The sequence below is a fragment of the Mus caroli genome, chromosome X, assembly GCF_900094665.2.
Source record: "Mus caroli chromosome X, CAROLI_EIJ_v1.1, whole genome shotgun sequence".
Lineage (NCBI taxonomy): Eukaryota > Metazoa > Chordata > Mammalia > Rodentia > Muridae > Mus > Mus caroli.
This window is the reverse complement of record NC_034589.1, coordinates 129521033-129534694: the sequence shown is the minus strand read 5'-3', so window position 1 is coordinate 129534694 and position 13662 is coordinate 129521033.

The window sequence follows — 13662 nt, the reverse complement described above, 5'->3', positions numbered from 1 at the left end:
AAGACTATTGAAGTATTTTTTAAATGTGTCAACACTAATAAGGCTAGTATATTTCTCCTGTGATATTCAATACCTTCATTCATATTCACCTTTGAAGTCACGACTATGAAGGGTCAGAACCTAGATGAACTACACTGACATTTGTGGTGCCTTTGCACTTGCCATGTATTAAGTGTGATGGTAATTCTGCCAAATAAAGATATTATATTCAACCAAAAAAAAAATCAACAAAAGGCCTGTTTTGTTTTCTTTTGTTTTGTTGTTTTTGGGGTTTTTTTATTTGGGTGTTTTGTTTTGTTTGCTTGCTGGTTAGTATGTTAGATGTTAATTCTGCATTCTGGGTTTTTTGTTTGCCTAAGTGTGTGTGTGTGTGTGTGTGTGTGTGTGTGTGTGTGTAACTGCATATATGTGTATATGCGAATGTGCATGCACGTGTGCCCTTGCATGTGGATGCCATGAGGCAGCTTAGTTCTACAAGTACTAATGTCCATCTATTTATTTGTTTATTTGTTTGTTTGTTTACTTTGAAACAAGATTTCTCACTTGTCTGGAATTTGCCTAGCAGGCTAACCTGGGTGGTCAGTGAGCCTCAGAGATCTGCCTTTCTCTGTCTTCTTGATACTAGGATTAAAATCACATACTACTGTGCCCTTCTTTTTTCATGTACTGGTGCTGGCTAGTTTTATGTCAACTTAACACAAGCTGATGTCATCTGAGAGGAGCGAACCTCAGTTAACAAGAAGTCTTCATAAGATCAGGCTGCAGGCAAGCTTGGGAGGCATTGCCTTTATTAGTGACTGATTGGGGAGGGCCCAGCCCATTGTGGATGTTGTCATCTCTGGGCTGGTGATGCTGAGTTCTGTAAGAAAACAGGCTGGGGTATCCTCATCACATCCCTTCCCTTAGAGCTCCAGAACCCCAGTCGAAGAGGAGGCAAAATGAGAGTGGGAACCAGAGGGGATAGAGGATATAAAGAGAGGAAGATGCTCTAAATCAACTAAGCAAAGCTCATATTAACTCACAGACACTGAAGCAGGATGCATAGAGCCTGCATGGGTCTAGACTGGCTTTTTCATATATGATAGCTGTCAGTTTAGTATTCTTGTGAGATTCCTGAGTATGTGAATGAGCACCTTATCTGGGGGTTATTTTCCTTCAGTTGGTTTGCCTTGTCCCACTTCAATATGATGGTTTTTGTTTTTATCTTACTATATTTTGTTTTGTTATGTTTTGCTATTATCTGTTAGAAGTCTGTTCTTTTCTAATGAGAGACAGAAAGGGAGTGGATCCAGATGGGAAGGAAGAGGAGGAGGAACTGGGAGGAGTAAAGGGAGGGGAGAAAAGAATTTATTTTTGTTAAAAGGAACGACTACAACAATCATAAAGTAGGCTGAGCAAGCCATGAGGAACAAGTCAGTAAGCAGCACCCCTCCACTGCCTGTGCATCAGCTCCTGCCTCCAGATTCCTGCCCTGCTTGAGCTCCTGTGCTGTTTGAGTTCCTGCCCTGATTTCCTTTGATAATGAACAGTGGTGGATGTGTAAGCCAAATGAACCTTTCCTTCCCAAATTGTTTTTGGTCATGGTATTTCATCACAGCAATAATGACCCTGAACTAAGGCAAGCTTTCTGGGGGATTGAATTCATGTGCTCATGGTGGCAAAGCAAGACATCAGGCTCTGATTTACTCCCCCAGCGACTGTACTGGGGTTTGGATGGTTTGCTTTTGCTGTGTTTGGTTTGTTCTAATGAAGCAGCAATATAATAAAGTGACAAAGAGCACTGAGTCTATACAGGATCTGTCACCAATTGCTGGGCCACGTGCAAGTTACTTAACATCTTTGGCTTCCATTTTCTTAATCCTTAAGATAATATAAAATAAAGCCTACTTGAATAAGAAATACAGAAGTTCTTATTTGCAAAATGCGTAGGACAGTGTCTATAGATATTAGATGCTATCAACATGGTTGTTGTATAATTATAAATGCGATTCATTTTCAATGCAGAAATGTGAGAAATTTCTAATGTTTCTTACAAATATTTTTCTTTTGTGGGTAATAGAATACAAGGATTAAAAGAAAGTAGAAGCAGATACCAAGAAGGAAAGGAATCAGTTGAAGTGGGGGAGGAACCATGACAGGCAAGAAGGGAGGGGGATGGATGAAAGGAAGGTATAACAACACATAGAAAGGTACCATGACTAAATCCATTGCTTTCCATGCTAAATAATATAAATCTAAAAAAAAAAAAAAAGGTTTGGTTTCTGGACCTGGTTTATCTCCCTTAATATAGGCCAGAGTTAAACCCAATGGTCCACAGAACAAACAGAAAAACAAAATAAGATATGAACATGATAGAATAACATGGTAGAACAGTAAGAGGAAGAAAGTCTGGTGGGAGTGAGGGGAGAAAAAGAGAGGTGGAGGGATATGTGTGACCATAATGTATCATATACATGTGTGAAATTGAATAAATTCATAAAAAATATTTAAAGAAAGCAAATTAAATGTTCAACCAGGTATTTTTAATTAATCAATTAATTCTGAATTATTCACTTTACATCCTGCTCTTTACATACTGCCCCCTCCCAATTACCCCTCCCACAATCCTTTCCCCATCCCCCATCCCCTTCTCCTCTGAGCAGGTGGAGACCCCTTGGTATCCCAGCACTTCAAGCCTCTGAGAAGCTAGGTGCTTCCTTCCCCTCTGAGGCCAGACAAGGCAGCCCAGCTAGAAGAACATATCCCACAGACAGGCAACAGCTTTTGGGATAACGCCTGCTCCAGTTGTTCAGGACCCACGTGAAGACCAAGCTGCACATTTGATACATATGTACAGAGAGGCCTAGGTCCAGTTTTTTGGTTAGTGGTTCGGTCTCAGAGAGCCCCGAGGGTCCAGGTTAGTTGACTCTGTTGGTCCTCCTGTGGAGTTCTGTACTGGCTGGTTTTGTGTGTCAACTTGACACAGCTGGAGTTATTACAGAGAAAGGAGCTTCAGTTGGGGAAATACCTCCACGAGATCCAGCTGTAAGGCATTTTCTCAATTAGTGATCAAGGGTGGGAGGGTCCATTGTGGGTGGTGCCATCCCTGGGCTGGTAGTCCTGGGTTCTATAAGAAAGCAAGCTGAGCAAGCCTGAGGAAGCAAGCCAGTAAGGAACATCCCTCCATGGCCTCTACATTAGCTCCTGCTTCCTGATCTGCTTGAGTTCCAGTCCCGACTTTCTTTGGTGATGATCAGCAATGTGGAAGTGTAAGCTGAATAAACCCTTTCCTCCCCAACTTGCTTCTTGGTCATGATGTTTGTACAGAAATAGAAACCCTGAATAAGACAAATTCCCATCCCCTTTGGACCACAATCTTTCCTCCTATTCTTCCATAAGAGACCCCAAGCTCCATCCACTGTTTGACTGTGGGTGTCTGCATCTGAGTCACCTGCTGGGTGGGGCCTCTCAGAGGACAGCCATGCTAGGCTCCCGTCTGCAAGCATAACAGAGTATCATTAATAGTGTCAGGGATTGGTGCTTGTCCATGGCATGGGTCTCAAGTTGGGTCGTCAACCAGGAATTTGTATTCATTCTGAGAATTTCATGCAATCTATTTTGACCATATTAATCACTCTCCTGACTCCTTCCCATGTCTACCTTCTCATCCTTACTTGCCCAACTTCCTGTCCTTATTGTATCAATCACACCTAGCTCTTCGTGGGCTGCCCACGAGTGTGTGGCCAGATACTAAAGTGTGGTCAACATACTGGGGGCCCCACCTTTAAAGAAAAACAGCTGTCCCTTTCACAACAGATATCAATTGTCTCAAATGGGATGAGACGTTGAGCCCATTCTATACTAGGGGCTTTGTCTGGCTTGAGCTTGCTCAGGTCTTGTGCATGTTGTCAGCACCGCTGTGAATTCATGTGTAATATACAGTAGAAGGAAAACACTGTTTACTTGTAATCACCCACTGCTTCTGCTTTTTATATTCATTCCAAGTCCTCTCCCATGATGATCCCTGAGCCTTGTAGGAGGCGTGTGATATAGATATCCATTCAGGGCTGAGAATTCCACAGTCCCTTATTCTGTTCACTGTGATCTGTTGGAGGTTTCTGTGTTAATTGCTATATACAGCAAAAAGAGGTGACTATGATGAGGGCTGAGAGATAAACTAATATATGAGTATAATAAGTCATTAGGAGTCTGTTTAATATATATCCATTTAAGAGAAAGAATTGTAGTAGTAGGTTGTCCCCTAGAGTGTATGATCTGTCTAGCCATAGGTTCTTGGCTCTAATAATGGAATACATTGTGGATTTCATCTTGTGAAGCAGGCCTCAATTATAATCAGAAAGTAGTTTGTTGCTCTCTTGACATATGTGTCATTATTGTACCAGTGGGGATATCCTGCCAAGCTAATTGCTACTATAGCTCACAGAGTTCACAACTGGGTAAGTTGAACATTCACAGCACCTTCTAGCACTGTGGAAACCTGTCCAGTAGAGATGAAGCTTTCAGGTGAGTACCAGCTCAATTTCTCCACATTCTATGGTACAAGTACATGGTATATTTCTATAGCTGGAGGTCCATGAGAACTTTCTGACCAATGATTCAAAAACATGTAAATAATTCCTGGCTCTTGGAACACACACACACACATACACACACACATACATACACACATATATATATGTATATGTATGTGCATGTATATGTGTATATATGTATATGTCTATATGTGTATATGTATGTATATGTGTATATGTGTGTATATATATGTATGTATATATGTGTATGTATGTATACATATACATACACACACACACATATATATGGGAATATATATATATATATATATATATGTTCCCACAGTATTATATTTCCACATGGCCTTTTCAAAAGCTCTGTAATAACTTAAATATCACTTATAAACTGGGAATGGTGGTACAAATCCCTTTACTTTGGAGGTATACACAGAAGGATGCTAAGTTCAAGGTCACCCTTGGCCACATAGCAAGTTGAAGGCTAGTCTATGCCACATAAAACCATATCACTCATATGCATACATGCACACATCCACAGAGGCAAGAAATATTTGTCTTAAAACAAATAAGTGAACAAACAGAACATAAATGGGCCATCCAGGTGGGTTGCAACATGGCAAGGATGAGTCTAGCTGAATTGTGGCTGCTACCTTTAAGACAAGTATGGCTCCCACAGATCCAGGTAGTTCTTCATGCCATTCGATGTGACTCATGACTTAAAGTAAAAGGAACATCCTGGTTCCTACTACACTTCAATATTTACAAAGAGACTTCACAAAGGAAGTTATTTGAGCCTGGAACCTGGGCTTGGCCAAATTCACCAGCTGTTTGAATGCCTTAGAGCGTAAAAGGAGTTTCTGTCCTCCTTCAACTGAGGTAAGTCTTTGACTCCAGGTTCTAGGCCACTGGGTTACACAAGCACCCTAGTTGCAAAAGCCACAGTCTCATGTCTTTTCTGCTCTGTTTAGTACCTCAGATAAGAAGGACTTATGGGTCCCACAGTGCTTTGTGGCAGCAACACAGGAAAAAGCCAGAGCTGAGATCAGCATGAACATGTGGCCTTCTTCTGAGGTGTCAGGCCCTGACAAATTGTGTCCTCCTCCATATGTCTATTCCATTTAGTGGATTCAACTGTGCCTTGAGGCCCAAAATACCCACAGCTCAGAAATCTTTTGCACAGTAGCATGTTCCAGAGAAAACTGCTAGATCAACCAAGTTTCTCTTTAGAGGAACCATCTGGTAAAACTTATTCCCAGGCAGTGAGCTTGAGAGAGAGAGTCATACTTGAGGCTCTCTGCAGGAATTCTAATATTCTAAGTCTGTACCCTTTACCTTCAAAGAAATACACTTCTTCTGCTTTCTAGGTGAATGAATGAGGTGTATTATCCCTAGAGAGCATCCTATCCTTGTCTGTGAGACATAACTAATGAGTCTGTCAGAATATGCAGGAGAGGAGCCAGGGAAAGGGAGGTTAAGGAGAAAAGACTTTGGGAGATCAGTTGAAGTCCAGATCTGTTCTGCTTTTGAATAAACAGTCCAGCTATGCTTAGCCACAGGTGGGGCAGCCTGGGGAGAGGCTTAGCAATCAAGTGATCCACCATGAAGAAAGCATGACCGGACAGCATTGGAACACGGAGCTCAGGTCTTTCATGTTACAGGATGCCAGTCCCAAGACTCATCATGGCTTATTGTTAAGGCAAAGCTAGAGGAGTAGAACCTAGGTCTCCCCACTGAGACCCATACGACTTACTGAGAAGGAAAGAGAGAGGTTCACAAGTGGGAAACTTGAGTGACTTATTCTAAATTCCAGCGTATCAGATGAATAACAGGTCTGGAGCCCTTTCCAACTGGGTGGAGGTACATAGTCTGTTCCCAGCCCCAAGCAGCAGGAGAGAACTTTGGCCACTCTCCACCAGCCTGTGATCCTCCCAAGGCAAACAGCTCCTGCTCTGCTCTGCTATCTACATCTGAGAGCCTGTTGTGGGTGGGAGGGCTCTGGGGAGGAGACATCTAAGGGCCCCTGAAGCCCCCATTCCTCATTCTAACAAGGCAAACATTCCTCATCCCAATGCTCAGCTAGGCTTTGTGTTCAGTGGCAGTAGACTGACGGTCAGATGATCTGACCCTTTGCTTTCTCTCTTGGCTCTTCTCTCAACCACACTCTACCCTTTTCTCTTTTTATAATCACTCTGGCCTCTTTGTGATTCCTCAAACATGAGAAACGTGCTTTCACCTCAAGGCCTTTGTGCTGGCTGTTCCTCCTCCCCCCTGATATGCTCTTCCTTAGTGGTGTTCACGAGTTAGCAGTCTCAAAGATCCTGTCCTCAGGTCCCCTCTCTGCAAGTTCAAAGTCTTTTCTCCTTACAGGTATTATTGCCATCTTACATTATAATACACACTGTGCTTAGAATCTTCCTGCTGTGTGAGAGTCCAGACATTTTCTAGTGTGGTCAGTCCTGTATTCCCATGCCTCAAAGTAAGATGGCACACAACAGGTTCTTCAAACTTTTTTTTTTTTTTTTACTGAATGGATGTATGAGTTTCTAGAGAAGGGGATTTCTGTGGGGTGGTTCTTTTGTGCATTTTCCAACAAGTACATAACATATTACTAATTTTTCAAACAAATATTTCTTACATCGTCTTCTGACTCAGGCTTGTGCACTCAGTGTAGTGGGAAAAAATGAGTAGACAGAAAATGACAAAATGGTACAATAAACACTACATTGAGTTTCAGAAACACAGAGGAAAAACCTGTGGAAGCTTTTCAAAGGTGAAGAAATGCAACACATTAGGCAGAAGTACACTGAAGTGAAGATGTGGAGAAAGGCAATCATAGTAGAAGACACAACATATATAAGAATATTCAGGGTTATATGGCCAACAGCTTCAACTGTACTGGCCATGAAGGGTCAGTAAGGAGAGATATAAGAATGAAGGCTAGTGACCAAGAAAAGGCTGTACTTTGAGACCCTGGACTGCTATTCTAAGTATAGTGCCCCCCTCCTATCTATACAGAATATGTCTGGAGGCCTCCAGTGGATACCTAAAAAACAGAGATAGTGTCAAGTTCTAGTGCTATGATTTGAATATGTAGTATTCTCCAAAAGAATTATGTTCACGTCTTGATCCTAAGCTGACTGGTCCAATCACTGAAAGTGGGTAAGCTCATAAGAGCTCTGCTCTGAACAATGGGTCCATCTTTGGTGGATTCATAACCTGGTGACATTATTTGGAAGTGCCAAAACTCAAGAGGTAGTGTCTAGTCTGAGAAAGTATGTCACTGAGGACATGTTCTAGAAAGACATACCTTATAACCCTATCTGTGTGTTTGTGTGTATTCTTACTGATAGAATTTTCACATTTATTTTCTTTCTGCATCCGGTCTATGAGGTGAACAGCCTCTTCCAGAGTCTCTTGCTGCTGTGATAGATAGTCAGCTTCGCTTTTGGCCCAAAGCAATGAAAGCAGCTGACAGACAGCTTTGAAACTGTGAGTCAAAATAAATCATTACCCTTTTAAGTTACTTTTCTCAGATATTTTTTCATGGTAAGGTAAACACAAATAATGCACTTATATATGCTGTGCTCTTGCCCTATACATACTTCTATGCTGAAGTTTAATTCATGGGGTTTCAGAGTTGGCTCAGCAATTAAGATCTCTTCCAGTGGACCCGAGTCTGGTTCCCAGCACACACATAAGGTAGCTCTCGAACACCTCTAACTCCAGCTCCATGGGTTATGATGTCCTATCCAGCCTCTAGGAGCATCCATCCACACATCCATGTGACATACAATCCCACAGACACATGTACGTGAATAAAATTAATCTCCATTTTAAAGTTTCATTTATAAATTACACACACTAAGAGATTAACAATACTAACTAGAAAAAATAATTATGCCAATATAATGCTCTCAAATTACTTAAAACTTAAGGATTTGTGGACTTCTGGTATTTCGTGTGTCGTCATTTTAGAACATAGTTGACTGCAGATATTTGAAATACAGAATATTAAACTTTAGATGAGGGATACCACTGTGGAAAGTTAAGCTTCTAAGGCTGAATGGCAAATGTCAAACTCACAAGGATATGGCCTAAAGATGTGCACAGCTAAACCTGTAATATTTTTTTCTTTTGCATTTAATGGATGGCATTTTAATAATCAGGGCTACCCCATTGGGCATGAGCCCTCTCTTTTGTTGTTGCTTTGGTGAGACAGATTCTTAGTTGAGGAGTCAACTCAGAGTCTTGCCAAGAAAGTAGGAAGACCTGAGTTTGGAACTCTAGTGCCCTCATAAAGGGTTAAAGCAGGCGTCTGTAATCTCAGTACTTTTGCAGCAAGGTAGAGATGCCCATGAGATGTTCACAGACTATTCCACTGTACCTACCCATCCACCTAAGATGCCTCTGCATACCACTTCTCTTGCCCTCATCTCCTCCATCTGTAGCCATAAAACAAGTCACGGGTATGAAATGGGGGAGCAGAAAATATAGAAAGACTTCATTGAGGCAGTAGTATAACAGCTGGACAAGATTTGCCAAGAAAGATACGGATGAAAAGACCTAGTAGAAGAGGAAGCTACAAGTATATTCAGTTTTCAGTTTTCAGAGGAGCATCTCTGTGCCAGGACTTCATTATGTCTTAAGAAGCAGTAACTTTGCAAGTCAAAGTACAAAGGTTCAAATAAGCAAGGACCAACAAAGGTACCACAGCAAACATGTACCTACATTCATACATATAGTAGCTCTCTCTCCCTCCCTCCCTCTCTCTTTCTTTCTTTCTCTCTCCCTCATATTCACACACATAAACTCACCATATTGGCACACATAAACTCATTCTCTCTTGCACCCATATCCACACACATAAACACACTCTCTCTTGAACCCATATTCACACACATAAACACACTCTCTCTTATACCCATATTCGTATACCTAAACACACACTCCCCACCCTACACACACAAACACACAACCAAGACAGGGTCTCATTGTGCAATCTAGGCTTTAGTTGTGATCCTCCTGCCTCAGCCTCCCAAGTATTTGGATTACTGATAGAAACTACCACATCAGGCTGACTTATCTTAAAATGCTACAATATCTCACAGCCAGGTCTGTCCTCATGGCTGGAACTACCAGCATCTGAGTAGTGGTTTCTGTTAAACAGGGTTCTTGCAGGAAGTGCCAACACTTGGTACTTGGACCTCTGTACTTTAAGCCCACAATGTTACTCAGGACATGATGAATGCCTTAAATAAAGAGTATACTTCACGAAACTTTACAATGAACACACTTGGAGCACTGTCTCATTCTAGAAGGTTCTTCCCCCTGTCTTGTAGCTCTTATACCACCTCCTCCATGATGATTTCTTTATTTCCTGCATCCTCTCCCCCACCTTCACAGCTCTCACCTGTTCTGTGGCTACAAGTGAAGGAAATGAGGACAACTGGGGTGCAGTCTTGGGGGGGGAGCACTAAGATGGCTGCAGTTGGGCTATGGGCAAAGGAGAGTATCTGAGGTTTGAACACTGGAATGTGTGCATTCAGGGGAGGGTGCACAAATGGCTCAATGAAAAAAAAAAAAAAGAACCGAAACTCTTCTGAATTTCAAAAAGTACACGGGGCCCAGTGACTTCAGCCAGACAGTGAGTTAAGTCTTTCCACTAATCAAAAGCTGCAGCTCCCATGCTACAATAAGAAACCTGGAACACATGCATGTTTTTTTTTGCTTGCACCTTTGTCTCTTTATTTTCTGGCCTTTTTTACTTCTGCCTCTTCACCATCTGTATGGTCCCTGGCTCATTCAGCCAGAGCCTTACAAAGGTTCTGAGAACTTGTTTGAGGGCAGCTGAAGTGGAAGTACACCAGTGCTTCCCCCATCCCCAAAAGACTCTTGATCAACCACAACGACTGCCTGTGAAGAACTCACTAGTACTTTGGCTCAAAGAGTTACCAAAGGTCAAGGTGCTTGCTCCCTTGATGTGTGAGACCCCCGACTTAGAGCGTTTCTCCCTGGAAGGTAAAGCCCCTGGATGTTCCCCAAGCTTGTTTTCCCTGATCTCTAAAAATACAGCCAGAAAGAAGCTCTTTGTTCTCTATAGCCAGCAAAAAGCCTTTTTGTTTCTGTGCCTTATAGCCAGAGATTCGATAATTGTAGGAAGACCTACAAGGACACGGAGATAGAGAGGAGCTGCAGCTCACTCCACCCCCACCCCACCCCCGCCCCAGAGAAAGGAGCTGTAGCCAACTCTCCTCCCAACTCTCCTCCCAACTCCTCCCAATTCCTCAGCTATCTGTTAAAAGCCCCCTATTGTCACGGCTTGGGGTCGAACTCCCCTGCCCTGCATGGCTGAAAGAGTTCATCCTCAGCCAGCTGATAATAAAACCCCTTACAGTTTGCATCGGGTGTGGTTTTCTCTCAAGTCTTTGAGGTGCCGGCCAGCTCATCCCGGGACTTGAGCAGAGTCCCAGCTTTGGGGGTCTTACAGATGCACAGGGACTGAATAAGCCCTGCAATCTCTGTGTCACCTCAACTCTCTTTATTCCTGAAGGCTTGGTTCCATGACTCAGACTGAGGCTAGACTGACCTTCCAGTCAACCGAGGTTTCACATAAGCACAGGCCAAGCTAAGGAATGTTCATCCTTCTGCTGTGGGGGCCCCTACTGAGTCAAATAGTAAGTTCTGTTCCCATCCATGTGCACTAAGTGCTTTGTTGTAGCATGAAAATTACAGGATTTCATTCTCTAAAGAGTTAATGGATTTATGAGACTAAAGCCACAGTCTCTAATTCTCTTTTGCCTTTTGTGGGTGTGAGAGAGACAGGGGGTTCTTACTTCATGACCCTGGCTGGCCTAGCACTTACTACATAAGCCAGGCTGACCTTGAACTCACAGAGATTTGCCTGCTCCTGTCTCCAGAGTGCTGGGATCAAAGACATGTGCCACCATAGCCAACTCCTTTTGCCTTTTGAGCTTCTCCAAATTTTCAGTTCTTAGGGAGCCGAGAATGAGCTGACAGTCATAGGCTAGGACAAGGCCTTTTTCCTTTCTTTCCCATTGGTGCTGGCTTAAAATGAACTAAATGGTATGACTTCATTAAAGGCGGTTGTGAACTTCATTGGGCCATTTGGGAGTCTCCTGACGTGTAGAGTTGTCTGGATTTGCATGGTGCCACCGGACAAAGTGGAAATAAGAGAGCTAATTTACTATGAGTGTCTGTCCTTTGTTGGAAATTAAAAAAATAAAGTAAAAGCAGAGAAAAGAAATGATTCAGAAACGTTCTCATGTGCTGAGTCATCTCCAATCAATGGCAGCATTGCTCTCCCCACAGTCCTTTCTACCAAACTCTTTCTGCTCCCATTACCTGACTCCATGCTGACAGCCTTCCTACTGGGACCTCTGTCTCCTCTTTCCCTCACTCAGGGTTTTTTCCCACCTTTTGATCTTTACTAACACCCTCTGCAGATATCTCAATCTTATAAAAATCAAAGAAAGTCTTTTAAAGGCTATCTGTAAGAGCTGTCAACTGGTTCACTGCCCACGGAATAATCAAAGCCTGTCAACAAAGTCATATCAAGTCTAACCTTAAGTTTAGGGACTGATGGAGAACAACTTTAAAGGAATATTGATATTAATTTAACACCCTGACAGCAGTCTACACCTTCTTTCACTAATGACCTGAAGCCGTTAAATAACAGATGCTATTCAGAAGCATAAAATGGGCTGTCAGAGCGAACTCATTTGTGACTTACAATGCGTTGAATCCAGCTCTCTCTGGTCAGTATTTTATAAACAGCATAGTAAACACAGAAAGCAACACATGTCTCATTAAAAATCAGCTGAGAAAAACAAAAGGCCCTACACAAATGCCACAAAGATGGACACAGCTACTTGTAGAGAGGAGACACTGGATCTACAACTCCACTGCTTTAGCAAGGAACCACAAAAAAATCAGCTTATGTTGCCAGGTTTTTTTTTTTCCTAACTTGAGATAGGGTCTCACTGTGGAGCCCTGGAGGCCTGGAACTCATTATGTAGACCAGCTGGCCTCGAACTCACAGAGATCCACTTGTCTGTGCTTCCAGAATGACATGATTAAAAGTGTGCTTCCTGGTGGCGGGCTAGTATTGCCATATTTAACAAACAAAACTAAAGGTAAAATTTGAATTTCAGACAAATGAGTAATAATTTAGCAATAATATTATGAAACATTTCATACACTGTTATCCTGAGAGGATTTATTGATAATGCTATAGTTGATTAACTGGACAGCCTGTATTTCATCTGACAACCTGACCCTGACCACTCAATTTGAAACAAAGTGATTTGCTTCTCCAAAGAAGGCACTCCCTATTATTCCCAATCTTCTTCAGATCAGCAAGGAAAAACATCTCCATTCATCCATGGGGTCACGAATTCATAAATAGTCATCTGATCTAGTTTTGAGTGGACTAAACCATACTCCTCATCATTAGCTCCTTCTAGTTTGCCATGATTTACAACTGAATAGCAATTTCAGGGGTAGACTTACCAGTGAAACAAGCCTTTCCACTCTTCAATCCTTTGCCTGTCCAATCATATATGCTTGGTTGAGTCCTTCACTTCCTTATGGACTCAGGATCTCTCCAATTCCCATGTTTCCCTACGCCATCTTATGGCTGCTTCCCTGAACTTCTCATGCTTTTCCCCCTCTTTGTTTCATTTCCCAAGGCACAGCTTCTGTTACTGTCATGTTGGAGAACACTGGATATTTACTCCCCAACTCTGCTGTTCTGTTTAATAGATATCAGTCCTTAATATCCTTACTTAATACAGCTATCACCAAGAATCAACTGGAGAACATTTTAACCCTTACAAGATCACTTATCCCTAGTCTTAATCCTTGTTCATACTCCCAGGCCCAGGCTCCAACTATTCACTTTATGCCCTCTCTATATCTGCCTATTCAGGAATTGAATGTGTGGCATCACATTAATATGGGGCTTTTGTATCTCGCTTATTTCACTTAATGGCACTAAAATGAGCCACATCTGAAGTTGTGGCAAGTGTTACTACCTTTTGCTTCTTTTTACATTTTAAGTAGTTTGTCCCTAGGTGTATGTATATGTCTGTGTGCCTTGTTTGTGGAGGTCAGA